Genomic DNA, 24,886 nt, shown 5'->3' with positions numbered 1-24,886 from the left:
TCTCCCTCTTAATTAGGGAGGACATATCTATTCCAATAAAGGAATGTATTCATCCCTACAGAAGGAATGTACCTAAGCTCCCTCTTGGCTTAGGAATTTCCAAGTTTCTCCTAAGTAAGAAACTTGTTTCTAGGCTCCCTCTTAATTAGGGACCTACAGTAGCTCCTCAAGTGGAGATGATGGGACAACCAGCTGCTTGAAAAACTCCTTCCTTCGATGTCATGAATTTCTTCTTTGTCACAGAGTTTTCATCTTTTGGAACTTCTTCATAGCGTATAGACCATCCATCACTTTCTTCCATGAGTCAGTCATGTCATCATTCCTTTCATCAGAAAGTGATCCATTAGTCTTCATCTAGCCTTGCTTCATGTCACTCTGCCTTCTTCATATTAACCTCTTCAGAAGGATCTTACAACCTTCTTCATGGTTCTCGGGGAAGACATCCACAATTCTTCCTTTTCACGGCCTTGCATAAGCTCATCCAGATATTAGTTCACAAATAAGAAATGAACACTTAAATCATAATTACCTACGTGATGGTCTTTCATTGCGACATCTTCCTGTAGGCTTCAGCATCCAGCGTACGTGTTGACACATCTCCTAAAGATATGTATTGTTAAGGGTATCCATCTTTTCTAGACTTCCATCAGAGTCTTCATATCTTTCTAAGAGATAACATAGTCAAATCTTCTTGGTCTTTCGGATGTTGACTGCCTTTACCATTGCTACATATTCCATGATCTCTTCCTTTCTTTTGTCACCCATTTCGTTCCCAAGATTCTATCAGAGAATCTTGAGGATCTTGCATATCCTGCAGATGTTACCTTTGACAAATGTATGATGAACCTTGTCCTAGATGACTTCTTCCTTTTTCCATAAGTATCACTTGAGCTTTCAATGAGGTTTCCAAGAGTTATATCCTACATAGTTGATTGTCATAGATTTTGTTCCAGACATCCTTCACGTTGCCTATGTGACATGTCACAAGCTCTTCTAATGCTTCTGTCATGATGCCAACTTCTAATATGATGCATCCTATTCTCTTTACAATGCTCCCTATCTATAGTTTACATAACAGAAGAGTACCTTTTAGTGAAGGAGATTATCTCAGTCATATTAGAGATCTTTCACTTCCTCCTTCTTAGGCTTATTTGTCTTAGGTTCTTCCATTCCTTCAGTAATATGGGCTTCTTCCTTATTTCTCTTGTTATTGTCCCTTTTAAGTTTAGGACAATCTCTTTTATAGTGCCCATATTCTTGACATCCATAGCACTGAACCTTAGCCATGTACTTCTTTTTCTTTTGAGGACCAAATTTACCAAACTTCCCCTTTCTTTTTGTCATAGTAGCATATGCTTGATTTTGCTTATTTGATCCTACATTAGTTTTTGCCTTAAGTCTAGTTTCTTTGATCTTGCACAATGACCATACATCCTGGAAAGGGGTGGCTTCTTTCTTCCCATAAATACTTGAGGTGAAGTTGTCGCATTCCTCCGGTAGTGCATTTAATACTATAGCGGTCATTTCTTTGTTAGACATTATTTCACCCAGATCTTGAAGTTGATTTCTTATTTCTGAAATCCTCACAAAATACGAGGCTATTCCCTCTTCCTTTGAGATCTTCAATTTGTATAATTCTTGCCAAAGAGAGATAACTTCTCCTGCAGTACTTACGGAAAACAACTCTACCAATTTGTCATATATTTCTTTTGAAGTGTCTAATTTTGATACGTTTGGAATGAGAGAGTCTTTGATGGATTCTATGAGAATCCTTTGGGCCCTCACTTCCCCTTTCATGAATTTAAGCAGCTTCTTTAGGAGGTTGAGTTATTGACCCCTTGATGTGATCCATGACTTCATTCTCAATAAGGTTTAGGTTGGTATTTTTCTTCCATGCAAGAAAATTTGAAGCTACAACTAATTTATTGCTTTCCTTGCAAAAAGACATTTTGATAGATTCAGATGAAGTCATATACTTACTTGAGTAGATGATGCTTTCTCCACTTGCTTCCTTCTTAATCTTGATAGTGATATAGATAGTAGAAGACTACTCCTTGAAAGATTCTTTGATGAGAGAGAGCTTGCTTTAAAAACCCTTTTGAAGATGATGACAATGTTCTTCGATCTAGCCTTCCTTAGTCTTTGAAAAGCTTCCACTCCTTAGATGATTGATGAGTGATGATCTCAAAAATGCTTCTAGGGTTTTTAGTCTTTCTTTTTGCTTCCAGCTTGATGATGATTCCAAGACTCTTGCTAAAGTAGATTTCTTCGATCTGGGGTATCGGTATGATGAAGATCTTGATCTCTCGCTTGGTATTCTTTGTCTCACTTTGATCACTTTCTTGAAACTCGATCTTTGTGTGTCTCCTTGATTAGATGACCCTCCTTGACTTTAACGCCTTAACTTTGATACCATGTTGAGAAATCTAGGGCATCAATAGTTAGGCGATTTCTCTACTTATGATAATTTCTTGTGATAGACTTTTACTCTTTGATTACGATCTTCTCTTCTTGAGTTAATATTGTGTTCTTTTCATCAAGAAAATTACCAAATCATGAACAATAAAGAGACAAGAGACACAGTATATAGGCTTGTCAGCCAAACCCAAAACCTCTCACTCTTTGAGAGGAAAACCCAAACGAAATTCTTCTTATAGAACCTTCAATTGACGAGTACTGAGACCATGACAAAGACCCTTGACACTAGAGTCCTCCCAAGACCAAGTCACTATCCTCCTCTTCAATGTTGCTCTTCCTCTTCTTCTCCTAGGCTTCCTTCAGATTCTCGGCCTCTTCTTGTAGGTCTACAACCCTACAACAGAAACCCTAGATGACTTTCGCTCCTTGAATATTCTCCTTTAAGAGAGAGACTTGGTACACTTCTACTCGGCTTCTTTTAGCGAAATCTTCCACCCAAACAAGATCACCCCAATATGATAGGAATCCTTCGACCTCCTCTTGACAACTTCAGACCTGCAATTTCTCGCACGTGTGAGGGTAATCTGGCCCAAAAACAGTCCTCCAATGATGGCCCTTTCCTTCGCTATCTTCTCTTCCTCCTTCGTTGATCTAGAGGCTCTTTCTTAGTATGATTTTGCCACTTGTTCTTGGACTTGCTTCACCGAATTGCTTGTCTCCAAATGAGGCTGAGCATGGGTATATATAATCGTTGGTTCATGGTCTTTAGGCCAACATGATCTTTAGAGTAGGCCGACTTCATCTTCTAGAATTATTCCTTCGTTGTAGGCCGACTTGTGTGAGGGCTAGTGACAAGGTCTTGGAGGGTTACTTAAAAAGACAAGTATTGTAATAACCAAATAAATAAAACTGAAATACAAGAACCGTAAAATATTTAGAGTACCTACCTGAACTGCTGCATGCTGCCTGCTCTAATGATGATGTTGCGGCTACTCTAATCCAATTACCGGAAGACCAATTTCCACCCAGCCAGACTGAGCAGAGCCTGGCTGCTCAATCCAGTAAGCTTCCCAATAGAAGCTCACTGTCCCCCGTGCCCAGAACCTCAGACGGATTAAAGCTCTTCCAATGGCAGAGCTCTCTCACTGCTGAATTCCTCCTCTGGTTTCAGACTCCGTTTTTCCTCCCCGTACTCTGTTCATATTTCCGGTTTTAACCACGGGCTTGGCAGTGGCCGCCCTCCTGCATGCAACCACCGCCTCCCTCCCTGATGCCACGCTCCTGTCCACGTCCCTCAGACCAGAAGCTAATCCCTGAGTTTATTATGAATCTTTCACTTTATTTGGTTTTGCCTTTAAATCGTATTAAGTTTAAGATAATTCATTTTGGTATTTAAATTTTAAATTTATAAAGTTTGATTTGTATTTTTAATATAAGGTTCGATTTACATCTATATTTTAAATATGAAGTTTATTAATATTATTTTAAATATAAAGTTTAAAATTTTATATTAGTTATTTATTTTTATTATTTCTTAACTTTTATAAATGGGTCGTTACATACACTCCCCCTTCAGAAAACTTCGTCCCGAAGTTAGAGTTTTATTTTATCTGATTACTTATGATGGTAATTAGTACCCCTTTCTTAGCTTTAAAATTTTATTTTAATATCAAGAGACTAAAACAAAATTAGAATTTTAGGTTTACGATTTAATGGACATATCGTGCTCCATCCAGGTTCCCAAGCTATTCTAAAATCAACCTATCCTTTCTAATCTCTTCCGCTCCCATCCTATCCGTCCTCTACTGGAGTATGCCATGGCGTCAGTTTTACTGACTCGGCCATTCATAAACTCTAAGGTGACAGCGTCGGTTATACCAACCTGATTCCCAGTAGGCATCTGGCAGTCATCATCACACGTCTAGGGGAGCGTGATTCACACAGTCCTCCCATGACTCCAGGGTTCGGAGGATAAACGGTGGGCAACACCTCCACCCCTCCCAATAGAACTTAGGGCTAACACCCTATCATAGAATCACTTGGAGCTTTAATTGTTCTGAGGTTCTGTCATCACGTGGTCATCCCGGTAACTGTCTATTACCTGCAATCATACACTTATCCATGCATCCGTAAAATGTGCATCAGCATATTCAAAATAACTCACATATTATTCCCTTATTAATTCATTTATGATACTACAGTACAACATATTTTTCCATATTCCATGCATGTCTTTTGACTTTCATCTAGAATGTATTCACTTCCTGATTTCTATCCCATTGATCATATTGACATGTATAAATAAATCAGATCTATAATATCTTAATTTCTATCAGAAGTAACATCATTCAACTGTCTTAACTTTACTTCGACAACTATAATTTAGTAAAATGAACCATATATATTGTTTTGGTATCCATGTACCAGCAGGAATTAAACATGTATTATGCCACAAAATTTCACGTTTATCCATAATCATTAAAAAAGTTTCTGAGTCTCTGATTGTAGTGAAGTAAATATATACTAAACATAGTTTAAAGTTCTTCAAAATTGACATAGATTAGGGTATCTTTGACATATGTCCTCTGTATTTTCCCAAGTCGCTGATCCAAAACTATACTTGTCCCATTGGACCCTAACTTGGTCCACCAGACGGTTCCTCAGCTATCAAACCCTACGTCCCAGTATACGTAATGGTTCGACCGTTACGATTCCCTTGTTCCGTACCTGAAGATCCCGCTATAGTGGGTTGATGAGCTGCTTGGTCGTTGCTGATTACTGCATGAATTCTATGATTATCTTGATTGTTTGATATTGGTCCCTCTCCAGTCCTAAGCGACATATTCGACGAAGCTTCAGGGCAATCCCGTTGAAAATGCGGTCCCCCACATCCCCAACAATTTAGCGGCATTGATCCTCTTGACTTAGGACGTGAATTTCTAGAGAACGAGCTTCGTCCTCTCATGTTGATTTCTCTCGAATTTCTTCCTCTGCTGGCAGTCCCTCGAGATGACCATGACCTAGCGTTTGATGATTCCAAGGCTATAGTGTTTACTGCCATGGGAGCTCTTGTTACTATATTTCTCGAGGTAGACCTGTTATCGTAAGGTGGCCTTGAGCTACCTCCGTTGATAAAGTTTCGAGGAGTCTTTCCAGGAAATCCTGATTGTAAAGGTTCTGCTAGCCCTATCTCTTTTTTGATTCCAAGGTGCTCTTCTGCATAACGACCACATTCAACCGCCTCGGCTACTGATGACGGTTTCCACATGCTTACCAAGGCCCTAATGCGAGGATTTAACCCAAATATGAAGCATTCAGCTTGACGTTCATCAGAATCTAAGATGAATTTGAAATACTGCATTATTTAATATAGTAATATAACGTAAGCATGGGTTTAACAAGCCTAGCAAAATGACTATATAAATAATCAAAGCACACCTTTCAAACGAAGCAATAGATAACAGACGACATTGCAATCTCATTTAGTGCCATGCAAATCTTAATTAACCACCCCACCTTCACATTAACAAAATAAAAAGGAAATAGAACAAAGAATCGTATCAATATCCACAATGCTACAAATAGTCAATGGATAGCTGAGTATGGTAACAAATAGTATATAAATTTTAAGTGCATAAAGGATTCCCTGCAAACGCCTATCTTGAAGGAAGAAAACAAAAATAAAAGAAGAATAAACATATCCCTAAAGTAAAAGGTCAACAAAATCAGCCAACATCCTTAGTACAAAAATTACCTGAAGGTTGGATTTAGCATCCCGAATGCCCATGTGGCATACATATATATAGTGCAAGATAACAGGAATATTGGAGAATAGAAATTCTACACTTACAGTGTTCCATTGACATATAAGAAACAAATCATGCAAAATGGAAGTAATGTAAATTTATGGAATGGGGACATCTCTTTAGGAGTAATACTATGCCCCAAACCTTTACACTTATAGTATTCCGTTGACATATAAGAATCAAATCATGCAAGATGGATGTAAATTGATGGAACAAGAACATCTCTTTGAGAACATTACTATGCTTGTAATAATTCTATGTGTGTGCGACAGATATACCTGTTCTGGTGCATTTCTCCTCTGCCCAACTATGTCTTCTGCATGTGTGACAATGTGTGACAGGTCTTCGCACTAATTGAGACTCTTCTCTGCAGCAATTCTGCACTTGTATCTCTCAGACTCTGCTTTTCTTCTGCAATTTATGTGCTTTTGCAATTGTAATAGCTGCAGATTGTTGTTGTACCATGTTGACACCCTAACATTATGTCAGCAACAGATTCATAGGCAGATTCTCTGCCTATGAATAGAGCCTCAGTGCCCTAAATCTGTTTGTGACTGCTAAATAATTTTCCTTGAATCTGCTTGCCATTTTATCCTATAGAACTCATATATTTTCTTTCTCCATGAATTTTAAAATATCTTTTAAAAGGCTTTATAAATACTAATTCCACATTACAATAAAACTTTGTAATTAACATTATTTCGTGTAAAATCGAACCCCGAGAAACAGAGGATCTGTTGAATCTCAGGTATTTCGTCTAACTGATCGGAAGCATCAGATATTTAAGACTCAAAATTCACAATATATAACTCAATTCTTTCCAACGATTTGCCTCTGCTTACTAAAATAAAAGTTGAAGAGTTTTCAAACGATTTTTAATGACAATATTCAAATAACAGGGCTATGACCATCAATCGATTCTAAATTATTTGGCATATTATACGTCATAAATTGTAATGTTTGAGGAATAGGAGTTGGACATACAGTGTTACATACACGCGCCTCTTTTCTTTAAATTTTGATTTTGCTCGTTAACGTTCTCTCCTCTATGCGCCCTAGCATAGTCTGATGGTTTTCTACCCTCACTTGCGTGATTCTGAGGTCCATTTTCTCTTCTGAAGAAACTTTGTAACAGAAGCAGATTGAAAGGTAATTTTAAAAGAAATAACTCAGTCTTCGCTAGATCCCTGGTTGGGACTCCTCCTGAGGTTGCGCTGCGTCTAGATGCACTTAGCCATGAATACGAAACCAGCAACATCGGTCGAGTCTCAATCCTACCCCATTTATCAACAGAAAGTCGCATTGAACCTTTAAACATGTCGCTCTTAGCATTGCGCAAGATGACTGTAGACCCTTCCTTCATAAGATCCACTTGATCGTTTTTGGCCGTGAAAATAACGATGCCTGTGTCGTCGCCAATCACACATTCAGCGATCCGCATTTGACGTACTTGGCTGTCAGGACGGCCCTTCTGAAGCACAATCTTGGCACTTGTTACCTTCACTATCAAATTGTGGCCGGAAGTTCCCGGTCGAAGCTGATCAATCTTGGTAAACACGGCTTCCTCAAATTCGAATTAGGATTGGAATTGGGAGACGACATTATCTCTCTCACTCCTCAACACAAAACACTAAAGAATGCGTGATCGGATGGTGTGGAAACAAGGTCCGGGAAAAGACGGCAGCGATTTAAGCAGATGATTTCCAACATTTCTGTGTCGAAGAAACGTTTCGCCCTCAGGAAGCTGAACCGATTTCCCTTTTCTCATAACACACAGTGCTTGTAAACATGGGGTTTTAGATTCAAACCGCAGAAATGTAACCGATAATTTCTTAAAAGTTTTTACGCAGCAGAATTTAACCACCAAATTTACACGACCTTAGGGCCTGTGAGGTCCCGAAGGGTTTGAACGACAGCTCTGATACCATGTGTAATAACCAAATAAATAAAGCTGAAATACAGGAACCGTAAAATATTTAGAGTACCTACCTGAACTGCTGCGTGCTGCCTGCTCTGGTGATGATGCTGCGGCTACTCTAATCCAATTACCGGAAGACCAATTTCCACCCAGCCAGACTGAACAGAGCCTGGCTGCTCAATCCAGTAAGCTTCCCAACAGAAGCTCACTGTCCCCCGTGCCCAGAACCTCAGACGGATTAAAGCTCTTCCAATGGCAGAGCTCTCTCACTACTGAATTCCTCCTCTGGTTTCAAACTCCGTTTTTCCTCCCCGTACTCGGTTCATATTTCCAGTTTTAACCACGGGCTTGGCGGTGGCCGCCCTCCTGCATGCAACCACCGCCTCCCTCCCTGATGCCACGCTCCTGTCCACGTCCCTCAGACCAGAAGCTAATCCCTGAGTTTATTATGAATCTTTCACTTTATTTGGTTTTGCCTTTAAATTGTATTAAGTTTAAGATAATTCATTTTGGTATTTAAATTTTAAATTTATAAAGTTTGATTTGTATTTTTAATATAAGGTTTGATTTACATCTATATTTTAAATATGAAGTTTATTAATATTATTTTAAATATAAAGTTTAAAATTTTATATTAGTTATTTATTTTTATTATTTCTTAACTTTTATAAATGGGTCGTTACAAGTATGACTCTTTACAATGTGTAACATGCCTTCATTACATGACAATGACTCTTTTAGATTTTTATGACTAGATGACAATATCCCTAAGGGCCCTCAATGGGAGCCTTAACTAAAAATAAAATCTCTTGCTTATGAAACCCATGATGCAAGCATTACAATAACGTTATTTTTCTTCTTCTTTACATCTCTTACATAAAGCACAATTACATGTCATTATGAAGACCGAACCTAGTTACGATTTTTAACACGCTCCACTGTAAGATATGTTGAAAAAAGGTACCATGGAGGTGTTTCCTAGTGTTCTTTGCCTAAGCCTAAGAACACAAAGTGAACCTACCTTTATAGTGTGACTTTATGTGCTTATTAGAGTCATGTGATTTTTTAGTTACTTTATGAGGTTTTAAAAGTACATTTTATTTTATGTTTTTAAAGAGACTTTATGAGAAAAAGGTGCATGGTACAAAAAGTTATTAAAGTGACTAGAGGGGCTGATTAATGAAGGGGGGTACATAAGAGGGGGTCAATGGAAGATTAGATCAAGGACAGCTGGGATCTAATCACAGCCCTTGATTCTAGAGATACGACTTCTCATCATTATGAGACTAAAAAGGAGCAAAAAGGCAAAGAGGACATTCATTCTTCAAGTGTAGAGTTGGAGAAGTGAAGAGGAGAAGACGAGAAGTCATAATGACAAGCTGAGATAGCATTTGCTGAGGTAGAGGTCGAATTGCAACAAGGAGAATACCACACTCAGTCCTGAGTGTCAACGCTGAGATAGTGGCATGCAGCCCGAGGGAAGGGCAGAGTTTCCAGGGTGAACTTCCAGCCAGAAAAGGTGGTCTAATAGGCCAAAAATTTGAGGAAAAATCAAGTCTGATAGTACACATTATGAGACACAGAAGTCAGGTCTGACATCACAGTTTTCTAGGCAGTGTCAGCACATTTAATGCAGGTCTGTTGACACGAAATTTTAGGCAAAAATTTCAAGTTTGTCTGGCACACAATTCAAGGAGGAATTGCAGGACTGAGCATGAGTTTTGACGACTGTGTTAATTTGACAGCACTGAAATCGAGGGCAGAGTCTGATGAAAGTGGCACAAAATTCAAGGTGCTGAAGTGCTGAGCAATAGCATGAATTTCCAGATCTGTGGCATGAGATTCTAGGAGCAGGCCTGAACTCCAAGGGAGTGAGATAAGTACCTCTGAGTTTGTATTTAATGCTGTAAATTCTTTCAGATAAAAGAAAATAAAAATCCTTTTCAAACTGGTTTTCCCTTCGGGGTTTTTCCAGGGTCATCATGACCAAAAATAAGCATCCAAATTTTATTGTGCATGCTTGTGAAATTTCTTATTAGCTCAAAGTGAAAGTGAAAGAGTAGTGGTAGCTTTTTGGTGTTTTAATTGTGATTTGTATGCAAGTTTAGATATCAGCAATTAACCATGGATGATGGGATGTGGGCATTAAACTTTCTACGCAAAACAAATTGTAACCGGGGTGGGCTACAGAGCCAAAGGTTTTCTACAAGATACACCTTTAGGAATATCTCAAAATCCCCTTAAATTTCGGAGTTTTGCTTAAAGTCACTTTCAACCCCGAAAAACGCTTAATTCACGTCCATGATCACACTGGCCACCCATGTTGAGATTTGTAGCTTGGGAGGTACTCCAAGCCTTAGGGTTCGGGCTTTGGAGGTTGGAGTGCCACAAAAGCACTTTGTGGGTTTGGAACCCAATATGTGGACTTTGCACCCAAGCGTGTGGGTGTGAATCTGTGAGGAGTATTTGACATGTAAGTGATGGAGATGATAGAAGACTTCAAGAGCAACCAAAGGCAATGAAAATCATCGGAATCCGAGTTGTCTAACTTGAAATAATAATTTTTGAAGTTGCTGGTGGGTTTTTGTGACACAAAAGTCAGGTCTGCCTGGTTATTTTGTGTGTCACAAGACAAGTTGGAGCACACCACCTGAAGCCACATCAATTTGTATAAATAGAAGATGTGTGAGGTCATTTTCTCACATCCAATGAGCATCTTTCATAGCAATACATCAATCTGATTTGAGCAGCAGCTCAAGGAGGAAGGTCGAGTTTGGGAAGAGGACTGTTTGAGGTCTTTTCTGTCCCTTTCAGCGGGGCGAATAGGAGCAAAGGGCAGCCGTTGTGGTTAAGGGTAATTCTGGGCATTGTTTGAGGGTTGTTTTGTGTGGAAAGGTCACTAAACATGGAGCCACAGGCCTATATTAGGAGTTGTAGGAGGGCTGAGCTCCATACCTTAGCAAAAGGAGGAGCCACAAGTCTGAGTCAGGGCTGGTTTTAGCCCAGAACAGCAGTATATATACCGCAGACCTTGCTTGGAGGCTGGCCGCAGCTGTTCGAGGTGTTTTGGAGCAGTGGAAGAGGGCTAAGGTGCTGGTTCTTAGCCCTAACCAGGTCACCAAAACCTGTAGCAGAGAAGCACACCCAGAACAAAGGAGATTTAACTTTTAAGGTATGTATTGATGTATTAGAGTTGAATTGATGCTAGGAGGATGAGGTCCTAGGTAGCACAGTTGTTTGTATGTTATTGGGCATTTGAGGATTGTTGGAGGGCAGCGTGAAAGTGCCCAAGTTGGAGCCCTAAGTGCAGACCTTAGGATGGACTCTAAGGGCTACTAGGAGTGGCAGTTGTTGTAGCTCATGATTTGGCCAGCCAAAGGAGCAGTTTGATAGCCCGTGTTCATTGTTGGAGAAGCGACATTAGATGATGATAAGTGGCAGCCCTCTTGCCCTATGTTAGTCTTCTTTAGAGCAGCGTAGCAGCAGCAGTGGAGCAGCAGCAGTGGGCAGAAGTCGCAAAGTGTTGTTGCCTTGAAGGACGAAGGAGCAGCTAGTGAGCGTGAAGACCCTACGTGTTGGTTATAGATGGACTTATGATCACCTAGAGGTCAGATTGGGTAACTGAGTTCAGTGGCCTAAAGGAGTCGGTGCATTTATAGAGGCAGGTGTTGCAGAACAAAAGAGAAGGACACGCAGTCTTCGATTTTCTTTTCTCCTTGGATTAAGTCTGCTTCTCCTGTAATTCACTCTTTTTCGTCCTCTTTCTCTTGCAAATCAAACCTTTGAGTGTGTGTTTCCAAATGAGTCGAACTGCCTCTATTTATACTACTTCCATAGGGTCAAATTGCCTCCAACTAGGCCGACTTGGTGAGGAGGGGTAAAATTATTTTTTGACTCAAAAATAAATTTCTTTACATGATACAAAAGCCCAAGAAGAGTCTAATTGTTGAGAAAATCCAAAGAGGTGGCAGTTAAATGATTTCTCTTATTATGACATTATCTTGTGTTGTTTTTGTTATTATTATGTGTTCTTTCAATTTATCTTTTCTTATCATCAAGACTAATGCCAAGCAACAAATAGAATAGGACACAAGATGTAGGCACGCTACCAGGGAAAAACCCCACTCTTTGGGGAAAACCCGGTCAAAATTCTTCCTTCAATAGATTCAAGATGAGACAACCAATACCTTTATACCCTAGACTGTAGGCTTCCTCCATCAAGTCATCCAAGATCAATGTCACTGTGTTTGCATAGAGACATCATCACTGTGTATGCACTGAGACCTCATCACTGTCATGGCACCGAGATCTCCTCGCTGTAATATCCCTAAGATCCCATTGCTACCATGACACCGAGATCTCATTTGTGTGGTGGCACCAATTCTTTCTCACTGTGATGATAGCGAAACTGAGAGAGCTTCCTTCTGTGATGATACTGAACCTTTATCATTGTAATGCATTGAAAATATCTCCACTGTAATGAACTTATTTTATGAGACGATCCGAGTTTCTCCACCGAAATACCTATCTCTGAAATTGTCATCCGAACTTGTCTCTGTAATTTATCTGAAAATTTGTGGTGGTATAATGTGAAAACCTCATCTTGGTTTATATAGTGATTCATCCATCATAAATGAGACGACATGGCCATATAAATAGATGTGTCACTGTATAAGGCCGACATGAATATATTGCCTTAAAGATAATTTAATTGAGGCCGATTTGAAAAGGTTGACTTAAAGACTTTGATGAAGACTTTGCCGAGTTGATGACTTCGCTGAAGAGGATCACTTGATGGAGGAGTCTTTGACCAAACAATAAATGACTTTGACAACAACCTAAAGCCTACAATGGAGGCTTGACCTATAAATGATCCAAGCATGAAACCCATGCTTTAACAAGTCAGTTTAATAAGAATACAAATTATTTTTGCTTTACAAATATATTACATTTGACTCAAAAACAATAATGAAGACCGAACCTAATTACATTCCTCAACACTCCCTCTTAACTAGGGAGGTATTCATATTTACATATAATCAAAGAGGTACATGGAAGATCTCACTTTATCTATGAAGAAGTTTAGGCACCACAATACCAAGGACTAGATTCTTGACTAGGGAAATCTATCCATTGGTCTCTCAACAATTTAGGCACCGCAATGCCACAGACTAGATTCCTGACAAAGGCAATCTATCCAAGTGGGACTAAGATGGACTAAAGCTTTTAGCCTCTTTAGGTACCATCAAACTTACTTACTAACCATCAACCCAGGGACTTAGGTGCGTATCCATGGTCGGAGCTCTATGACCCATGCCACCCTCCCTACTTTGGGACCTAGACATCAACACAAAGTGTCGGTCAAATGTCCTCCCAGACAATGCTTCACTCACAAAGCCTCAACACTCCTTGATCCACCAAATCAAGGATAACCAATCTCTCCCAATCACATTGGTTGGTAACCAGCATGCTATTAAAACCTTCGAAAGATTTACCTGTACAAACATAACCCCAATGAATAATACACCTTCACATATACATAAATAAACACAAAACTTTGAGGTTTTCTTGATGTTGCTTATCAAACACAATAGGCCTATCAACCGAATCTTTGATACTTTTTCTTTTCATACAACAACATATCCTTCAAACTTCATTCTAGAATCAAGACTATGCTCCCTCTCAACCAAGGAGATTTTCTCTATTCAGGCTTGTTAGAGAATCTAGGGCAAAGTAGTGTTGTGATGATTCTCTGAGATTTGATAACAATTTGTGAAGTCTTTTTACTTTTTCTTAGTTAGCTTATACTTCTTCTTCTTCTTATTAGTGCATATGTGTGTGCTTCATCAAATTGCTACCAAAACAAAATAACAAGAACACAAAATTTGGCTCTCTGTCAGGGACAAACCCTCTCCACTCTTGAGAGGGAAACCCTTTGTAAGATTTCTCTTATTGAAGCTTCTTATTTGAAAAACTGCCAAACCCTAGACCCTTGACTAAGATCTCCAAGCATGAGTCAAATCCTTCCTCTTTCTACATTGTCACTTTCGGCACATCTTCCGGCACTTCTTCCAGCACTTTGTCTCCTAGGTTAGGAAACCCTAGAATATTAGGGCTACTTTACTTTGCTATAAGGAGGACCTTCTTTGCTTCCTTTGAGAGACCTTGTAGACCTTAAAGTACATTCAAGTGAGACTTATCATGTTGCTGCCCTTGACTGCTGTCAGGCCTGTGAAGCTTGCTTGTTGCGCATGTGAACAGAACCTTGGAACAGTCCTCCTTTTCCTCGTCTTCTTTTCCTTTCTTCTTTGCTGGAGAGACAGACCTTCTAGAACTAGATTGCACCCAAAAACAAGGAGATATAAGACCCTGCACCTTACTGTTGTTGTCGTTGCAGGCAGCCCTTACTCCTTCGCATGTGTGACAGTGTGTATGCCCTAAAGACAGTGTTTTCTTCTTTGTTTGTAGGGTTGCCTTCAACGCTGGAGTATGAGGCCTTTTTAGGCCTAATTACTAGCACAAACTATATAAGGTATATACCTCTGTCACTTCATTGTTGTTCTGGCCACAAATTGAACCTTATCTCTTCGCACGTGTGGTTGTTGATTCCCTAGAAAGCAGACATGTACCTTTGTTGTCCTTCCTCCTATCTTCACTACCCTAACAAACTTCTTTTGCCCTTGTCTTCATCTCTTTTATCCTTCTCTTTTATGCGGATTTCAGAGTGTAAGTATGTCCAAATGAGGAATGGACAGCCTCTATAAATAGAGGTTTGTCCCCCCTCTCTCAGGCCGACATGACTGTCCATTAAGCCGACTTGACTGTCTTCTAGTCCAACTTGATAGTTGCATTTATATTTCACATTTATTCATTGTTTTTGCTGCTTGTAGAATTCATTAGTGCTAGGAGAGGATTTGACCATGATTGGAGTTATTTCCTTGACCTTGTATGATGACTTACATGATGTAACATGCCCTCAAAGGGTCTTTTCATAATTACATTTTGACTTTGACCCTCTAGAAGCACTTCAAAATGTGCTTAACCTATTTTTAATGAGCAAGATCATTGACAAATAATACAAAAGTAATTTCTCTTTTCCTGAATAAGTACAAATATCAAAATTACATTTATGAAGACCAAACCTAGTTGCATTTTCTCCAACACTCCCTCTTAACTAGGGAGGTATTCATACAACATTACAAGGTGTTTAGCAATTTTCAATCTTGAAGAATTCACATAAGAGAAACCAGATTAGCAATCCATATGTTATAGCATCATATTTATCAACATTGTCATAGTGCAAGGCCTTGACTAACAGCTCCATCTCTTTACGAGACCATGAGCCACAATGTTGGCAAGACCAATGATTTATAGACACCTTCATCATTGTCTCTCAAGGTACATACCCACCCGAGTGTTCTCCAATATGACATTCTAGGACTATTCTTATCTTGGGTTCCCAACCCTCAAAGAATATCAGTCCTCTTGCCTACTCTTGTATTGGACGCCCTACACATCCTCAAAGAGTATCGAATGCCAGATGATTACCTAATCCTCCCATTCTTTCTTCCCAAGTGAAGATAAGAACGTTGTGTCTATCTTATGTCTACATTTCCATTCATGGCCTTCATCTAGACTTACGGCTGTTAGTCTGGCATGACCCATGACATGGAAAAAACAATAGTCACTCCTTTGTAATCAGGGATGATTCAAAACTCCCTCTTGATCAGGGACTTGTCAGAGCTCCCTCTTAACTGGGAACTCTTTCCTTCATCAGCAGCTTCTTCTTCGTGGGTCCTTCAGCTGCATGATCTCCTTCCTTTCTTGATGTCATGAAGTCTTCAATCGAACTTCTTCTCAGTAGGGCACCATCCATCCATCACTTTCCTTCTTGGTTAGTCATGTCATTGCTTCGTGGAAAGTGACTATCAGGTTCTTCTAGTCATCTTGGCTACTCCTTTGTCATCTTGTCCATGCTTTAGAATGCTCTCCTCATGGATGCTCCATCATACTTGCTAGGTTATATGCTTTGACCTGGTATCCCATCATGACTTCATCCTAATATTGCTTCAACATTGTTTTTCCTTTTGTTGGATGGCTTCTTCATCACGACATCTTCATAGAGTAGAATTAGTTATCTGCACCTTTTATATCTCCAAGGCCTTCATAGGTGTCAAGGGTCCTTTCTTCCTTCATCAGATTTATCCTACCTTATTTCGGGAGATATCTTTCAAGGCATTTTGTCAAATAGTGATTCTCAGTGATCATGGTGTTCTTCACATGTTTGATCTCTTTCTCCATTTGCTTCTTCTCAAATAGATCGGTCAACCACCTAATGCTTCTTGTGGAAGCATTCCTTCATCCCTTGCTTTATGGACTTGTCAGCATTTCTTCTTGCTTCTTAGCCAGCAATCTTATGCTCCTTATGTGAGCATGTTCTTTTGTTGACCATTGCATCATGTTTAATGCCTTCGAGCATGTTCTTGGTGAAAGAGATCCTTTCATGCTTGATCATGTTGTAGAACTATACCCATGACTCAATAATATACAAATGATGACATGACTTAAACTTTGATGCATACATACCTCATCTTGATCCTCCTTGTTCATTCTTTGGTGTAGCCCTTCTTGAGTTCATCTAAGCCTACGTGCATATCCTCCCTTTTCTTGAATCCCATGAGTGGGATTTCCAATGAGACATCTACCTTGGTTCACGAACCTTCTCTTGAAGATTCCATCATAGGATCTTAAAGATCCTCGCCTTGCAAATGTTTCCTACCTTTGATGATTTAGGTCTTCTAAGATTCTTGTCATGATCAAGTTTTCTTCCATCATATATGAGGTCCTATTCTAGGTATGCTCCTTCTACATGAATATATTTGAGCTATATTTTCCATGCTCCTATATTCTAGGAGATATTTCTACTTATGCATTTTTGTTCTTCTCATAAATGCTACATCTACATGAGTGTCTAGAACTCCATGTACATCATGCTACTAGATTCTAGAGGGTAATTCTAGCCATGCAATTTAATTTATTCCTACATGCTCCTATTCTACTCAAAACTTTGAAAGAAGTCTAGAAGGAAAGAGTTTGACCTAGTCATAGTAGAGATCTGGAGGATCTTCCTTCTTTTGCTTCTTTCCTTCTTCTTCCACCTCTTGAGTTATATGAGCTTCTTCTCTCTTTCTCTTTTTGTTGTTGTCCTTCTTAAGCTCGGGACAATTCCTTTTGTAGTGTCCATATTCTTGGCATCCAAAACATTGGATCTTGGACATGTCTTTGCTGTTTGTTCTTCGTTGACCAAACTTGCCAAATATATCCTTTCTTTTGGCCATGGTAGCAAATGCTTGCTCCTTTGATCCCACATCTTCTTTCGCCTTAACTCTTGTCTCCTTTATTCTGCATAGAGACCACATATCACTGAGAGTGGTTGCTTCCTTCTTGGCATAAATGCTTGATGTGAAGTTTCCCCACTCCTCAGGTAGAGCATTGAGTACAACAGTTGTCATCTCTCTGTCAAACATGACTTCCCCAAGCTCTTGAAGTTGATCTCTCATCTCAGAGATTTTCATGAAGTAGGGAGATATTCCTTCCTTTGTTATCTTCATCTTGTATAATTCATTCCTCAAAGATAATACTTCTCCGGTGGTGGATACCGTGAATAGCTCTACTAGCTTATCATAAATTTCTTTTGATGTCTCAAACTTGGAGACATAGGGAATGAGAGAGTCCTTGATTGATTCTATCAAAATCCTTTGAGCTCTTGTCTCATCGTTATTGTACTTGGCTAAGGCTTGAGTTTGTTCCTTAGCAGGGACAATGATGTTCCCCTTGACATATTCTAGGAGCTCATTCTCCTTGAGAAGTAGATCAGTCCTCTTCTTCCATGCAAGAAAGTTATTGGTGCCTACCAATTTATTTCTTTCCTTGCAAAAAGACATTGATGTATATTCAGAAGGGGACATGTACTTACTTGATAGATTTTGAGATTTGATGGATTTGCTTCCTCCTTGAAAGCTTGATGGCTTGTCTTCCCTGGATCTTGATGTCCTTCAAGTTGTCTTCTCCAAGTGGACTTGCTTGGTGATGAGGTGTGCTTGAGGACTTGTAGCTTGATGTAGATCTGCTTCTTCTTTTATATAAGGCTCTCCTTCTAGCTTTGTAGCCCTCCTTGATGAATGATGGATTGTAGACCCTTCTTGTCCTTGAAGTAGTTGAGACTTCTAGGCTTGATGCTTCAACTTTGTAGATGCTTGAGTGTTCTTGAGTGGCCCTTTCCTTGATGTGTCACCTATCCCTCTGATACCATGTTAGAGAATCTAGGGCAAAGTAGTGTTGTGATGATTCTCTGAGACTTGATAACAATTTTTGAAGTCTTTTTATTTTTTCTTAGTTAGCTTATACTTCTTATTATTATTAGTGCATATGTGTGTGCTTCATCAAACTGCTACCAAAACAAAATAACAAGAACACAAAATCTGGCTCTCTGCCAGGGACAAACCCTCTCCACTCTTGAGAGGGAAACCCTTTGTAAGATTTCTCTTATTGAAGCTTCTTATTTGAACAACTGCCAAACCCTAGACCCTTGACTAAGATCTCCTCCAAGCATGATTCAAATCCTTCCTCTTTCTGAAGTGTCACTTTCGACACATCTTCCAGCACTTTGTCTCCTAGGTTAAAAAACCCTAGAATATTAGGGCTCCTTTACTGCGCTATAAGGAGGACCTTCTTTGCTTCCTTTGAGAGACCTTGTAGACCTTAAAGTACATTCAAGTGAGACTTATCATATTGTTGCCCTTGACTGCTGTCAGACCTGTGAAGTTTGCTTGCTGCGCATGTGAACAGAACCTTGGAACAATCCTCCTTTTCCTCATCTTTATTTCCTTTCTTCTTCGCTGGAGAGACAGACCTTCTAGGACTAGATTGCACCCAAAAACAAGGAGATATAAGGACCTGCACCTTACTTTTGTTGTAGCCGCAGGCAGCGCTTACTCCTTCGCACGTGTGACTATGTGTATGCCCTAAAGACAGTCTTTTCTTCTTTGTTTGTAGGGTTGCCTTCAACGTTGGATTATGAGGCCCTTTTAGGCCTAATTACTAGCCCAAACTATAAGGTATATACCTCTGTCACTTCATTGTTGTTCTGGCCGCAAATTGTACCTTATCTCTTCACACGTGTGGCTGTTGATTCCTAGAAAGCAGACCTGTACCTTCGTTGTCCTTCCTCCTATCTTCGCTGCCCTAACAGACTTCTTTTTCCCTTGTCTTCGTCTCTTTTATCCTTCTCTTGTATGCGGATTTTAGAGTGTAAGTATGTCCAAATGAGGAGTGGACAACCTCTATAAATAGAGGTTTGTCCCCCCTCTCTCAAGCCGACATGACTGTCCATTAGGCCGACTTGACAGTTGCATTTATATTTCACATTTATTCATTGTTTTTGCTGCTTGTAGACTTCGTTGGTGCTAGGAGAGGATTTGACCATGCTTGGAGTTATTTCCTTCACCTTGTATGATGACTTACATGATCTAACATGCCCTAAAAGGAATTACATTTTGACTTTGATTCTCAAGAAGCACTTCAAAATGTGCTTAACCTATTTTCAATGAGCAAGAAATTCATTGACAAATAATACAAAAATAATTTCTCTTTTCTTGAATAAGTACAAATATCAAAATTACATTTATCAAGATCGAACCTAGTTACACTTTCTCCAACAAGGCTCCCTCTTAACCTAGGGAAATCAACTTCTTCTTTTCAACAATGGAAAATCTTCCATGGCTTCCATCCATCTCATCAGAGTTATCATTACCATTATCGTTCATACATCAACCTTTTCTTTCGATATCTTCACCACCTTGAAGATTGTGTACCTACACAACTTAGATATCAAGTACAACCAAAACTACATAAACATGAAGTTAGCTATATCAAAATGTTATAATAACAAAAGCATTAGACTTTACAAACATTATCAACAAGAGACTATACTTCAATACTTGCCCAAGTTTTTGTTAAAAACCCTAAATCACGTCCACAACTTATCAAGATATCAAACTCATTATATCTAGGGCTTCAATATTCCTTTTAATGACATGACATGATCTTTCACATAGAAAACCCTAGATTTCCATCTATAATTTGAAAATTTCTCAAAAATCACTGTATAGATTCATAGTTTCCAGATGGTCATATCACACATACTAGAGTAATTAACTACTACTAGGGTTTAGCTGCAAAACCCTAGATTTATCAAACAGTGTCATCCTAGAACATCAAACTTTGACGGTTTGTTTCCAAACCCTAGGACTCATGACCATCAATAATTAGGTCAACACACAAATCTAGGAAATCATTCATCAAACATAAGCATTACATATGTCAGGCAATATTAATACATTAGACATATACCAACCTAGACCAAGCTAGGGTTTCGACAAAATGGACACATACCTAGGGTTTCATCCCTAAGACCTTACTATAGAGACATAACAAGAGTATTGCTTATAGACTCAACCAAACCCTAAGAATTTAGGATTTCGGTTCATACAATAGCAAATCCTTCTTTACCAAAACTTCTAAGGTTCGGGATTTCAGACAGCACCATTTCAACCCCAACAAGTTAGAGTTCTTATTATCATACCAAAACCCCAAACATGACATCATCAATATATCAAACATATTAGCAATTTCTCCATTAATAACCCTAAGTAGGTTACATATTATTAGCATACCCTTAGGATAGAGTTTTCCAGAGAACCTTTCTAGGGTTTTTTTATCCGATGATGAATCACCAGGAACAAGAATCTTCATGATTCAAGAGAGCTAGACATAACGATGTTAGTAACACAAATTTCAAAATAAAATGAAGAGAATTTTACAAGGTGTGTGGTCTAAGACATACCTGGATATGTTTCTTGACAAACCTTGTAGGAATTCCATGAAGTGTAAGTCGTGCTCTTCTATACCTGTAATACATACTTTCAAGCAAAACATGTGATACCATGAACATGATTTAATTTCTTAAGTTAGATCTCCTATATAACCATGGAGTATGGTATCCTATAAAAGTTATTCCTTCTTTCAATCAAGGACTTCTACTTGACATCCTAGATTACTTGTAATCCCTAGAGGATAAGAATGCATATTAAAATCTTTATCCTAGACTAGCCATAAACAAGGATCATCGAAAAGTTAAACGATTATGTTATATGTACCTTGTGATTACATACCTCTGATAACTTATTAGACTTGCATGTGCATTTTGACAATACTTACTTGAACTTCCTTAAGGCTTGAATTAGAACAAACTTCGAATTCTTCAGTTATGTCGAGATGGCCTTGTCCATGGTCCTCTAGTAGCCCTTATCATATTTCATGTAGACATAGATCTCCACGGGTGACAGAATCAAGTTCCTTTCCTTTGACAAGATGTGGATCAAATGTACTTCTTTATTGAACTCATAGACATGGGTTGACCTTATCTTCAGCACTTAGTGCTTCAACATATTCTTGAGCCCAAATTCTGAAATCTATATGACTGAGACTATGATAGGCACCATTGTAGTGATACTTATTTACTGTGATGGGCACCGAAATTATGATAGGCATCATTGTAACAACATTGAACTTGTAGTACTAAAGTTAGTTTACTGATGATAGCACCGAAGTAATCTTTGTGATTTTTCTTCACGAGATCATATCACTTCAATAGCACCAAGTCCGAGTTCTTTGTCACTCTGGAGGCATCGAAACCTTTTCTTTCTATGGTTGCATCGAATTGAAGAGATCATCAACCAATCTGAACTCCTCCATTGTAACAATATTGAAATGTATTCATAGCACCACTGTGATAGAACTGAGTCTCATACACTATATTAGCATCATTGAAATAGCACTAAGTTGAGGTCACATGATCATAATATTGTGGAAGCACCGAGACTATGTTCATATGGTGACTGAGATAGCACCGAGACCCTTCTTCTTCTGCCTGTGATAGTACCGAAACCTTCTTCATCATCGAGACCTTTTCTCTGAAAATGTTATCCAAACTTATCTCTTGAAGTTACACTGAATCTTGTATCACTGAAGTTGTACTGAACTGTTGGACATTGGATAAACCAACTCTCTTTGTGTGTTTCACGACATGGACTAACCGCCTCTCATGGATCCGTATCTCTGGCGATGCGATAGTTGACTAACACCTACAGGTTTTGGTCTAACGGCAATCGTGATTCCCAACAAGTGGTATCAGAGCCAGTACCTTCACTCAAAGCCTAACAGCTTGAAGGTAGATCCTTAGAACACAAATGGCAAAGCCAAGGAAGAAAGCCTCCAATCCTTCTAAAGATGTCTCTTCTTCAACCATGAAAACAAAAGATAATCAAATTGGGAAAGCTCCATTGTTCAATGGAAACTTTGATATATGGAAGGCAAGAATGAAGAATTTTTTAATGGCTCAAGGTTTTGAAGTCTGGGAATCAGTGATTACTGAAAGCATGATGGAAGAAGAATCCAAGGAATATAATGCAAGAGCAATGAAGGCAATCTTGAGTGGGCTACCAGATCCTATAAAGGCCAAAGTGGAGAAATGTTCATCGGCAAAAGATATGTGGGACAAACTTCAAGATCTTCACTCAAAAGGAGCATTGACCATGACCTCTAGTCAAGAAGATGATGGAAAGCAAGAAGGAAATCCAGAACCCATTAAGGAAGCTGAAAATAAGAGAGAAGACATCAAGACCAAAAAAGACCTAGAAGATGAAGAAAATGAAGAGGACTTCACAGAAGATCTCATGGAAAAACTTGTAGCCGCCCTAGAAGAGATAAGCAGTTTGAAAAAGGAAAATGAGGAGCTCAAGAAGCAATCACAAGATGGTGACCATAACCTTGACAAGACAAGGAAGGAAGTTGACCTATTCAAGCTTCAGGTACAAGAAAGAGATGAGGAGCTCACCAAGCTAAAGGAGGAATTTCATCAAAACAAGAAAAGGCATCATGAAGAAGTCATATCCATGACAAATCAATTGGATAAAGCAAATAAAAGGGAAGACACTTTGTCAAGCCACCTTGAACAAAGACACAAGGACTTGAACAAACTTGAAGCAAAAACTGGTCAATACAAGGAAGAGGTCTCCTCCCTTAAATCTCAACTAGAAGAAGCAAAGAAACAAGCACAAGGAGTTGAAAGGGTAATGGAAGCTTTAGCACTCCTAGAAGGACAAGTCGATGAATCAGAAAAAGAAATAAATGCCATGACAAGCCAACTAGAAGAAAAGGATGAAGACATCACCAAATTAAAATCAGAAATCACCTCACTTAAGGTCAAAAAATGTGAAGCAACAAGAATGAAGGATGAAATGGAGAATCATATAGCAAAGAAGGATGAAGAATGCAAGATGATGAAAGAAGAAATTGATCTCCTAAAGAAAGAAGTTGATCATTTGAACAAGAGTCTAAAGAGCTCTCAAACCCTAGATGACATCCTAAGTCATCAAAGATCTCCTCTTGATAAATCAGGTCCTGGTTATGCAGGTGAGCACACAAATAGAAATGATGCAAACCCTAATACTTCAAACAACAAGGATGTGAAGAAGCTTGGAAGAAATATTGATGCCGCCAGTTCCAACAAAAGTAAGGTGAAGAGTCAAGATGGCCTTAGAAGAAACCCTACTCCAAGAAGATATGCAGATGGTGTCAAGAATGCAAGAGGCGATAAAATTGATCAAAGGATCCCAAGACAGAGTGACATTAGAAGTACATAAAGGCAATCATCATCCTCCAGGTACCAAAGTATATTTTTTGGTTATCGTTATTCTTGTACAAATTTTGGGCACATGGCAAAGGATTGTAAGGCATACCACAAGAATAAATATAATGGTCCCCATCAGTGTCCTAGAAGCAACTTTGCAAGAAGAAAGCATGCCTATTCATCTATGTACAAAAGGAAATGCTTCAAATGTCATAACATTGGACATTTGGCTCATAATTGTAACTTGAATTGGGTCCCTAAACAAGATAAAACCATGATTGCCAAGCATGAAAAGAAAGTTACACAAGTACAAAGAAGGAAGAAAATTGGATCTGAAAGTCTCTTGAACACCCAAGCCAACAACACATGTTGTTGACTTGATGAAGACATCTTTGGCAGATATGATATTCCAAGTTTTGATAATGAGACTCTGCCAAAAAGGAGACCACACATACAGTTAGGGGGAGCTTGTGATTCTTAAATATTCTTGCAGAAGCTATACGAGAAGAGCCTTATGAAACCCTTGATGAGTCATACATGGAAAATCTTGATAGATCATCCTTCGAGAGCAACTCCATTGAAGAACATAATCTTTTACTCATCTAATGGACCATTGTTGAAGATGTCTTCCAAGGCAACAATCTTTCTTGTCTAAAACGAAAAGAAGTGTTAGAGGAGTTTATGCAAGTAGGGGCAGTTGGCTAATCATATACATCATCTATTTCCATGAAGGCATGCAAAGGCTTAGGGGGAGCAAGTTCACCATGACAACAGGAACAACATATCTATGAAGAACTATCATTGATGAAGAAAATACGATGAAGAGAAGCAACTTGATAGGTGATCTGAATTGGATCCTTAAACATTCTCTAAGTTTTCATGACTATTTCAAATTATGTCAAGCTTCAAAATCTTATGGATATCAAGCTTATCAGAAATAACCTCTAAACGATGGCAATTTGTGGTCAACACAAAACAACAAGGACCCTTGGT

At 38.9% G+C, this 24,886-nt stretch overlaps 1 protein-coding gene and 1 pseudogene across 3 annotated transcripts in view; both read right to left on the bottom strand.

Annotated features, from left to right (window-relative positions):
- LOC149253542 (diacylglycerol kinase 7-like) overlaps positions 1-24,886 on the bottom strand; it is a 410,992-nt gene that overhangs the window by 179,998 nt on the left and 206,108 nt on the right. The gene's annotated exons all lie outside the window — the stretch shown is intronic.
- On the bottom strand, positions 1,802-7,800 carry LOC149253543 (uncharacterized protein At4g28440 pseudogene; annotated as a pseudogene).

The sequence above is a fragment of the Pinus tabuliformis genome, chromosome 7 (genome assembly GCF_031772625.1).
Source record: "Pinus tabuliformis cultivar Carrire ecotype Pingquan chromosome 7, CPIR1, whole genome shotgun sequence".
Taxonomy (NCBI): domain Eukaryota; kingdom Viridiplantae; phylum Streptophyta; class Pinopsida; order Pinales; family Pinaceae; genus Pinus; species Pinus tabuliformis.
The sequence above is the reverse complement of the archived record's forward strand: the minus strand, read 5'-3'. Positions and strand labels throughout refer to the sequence as shown.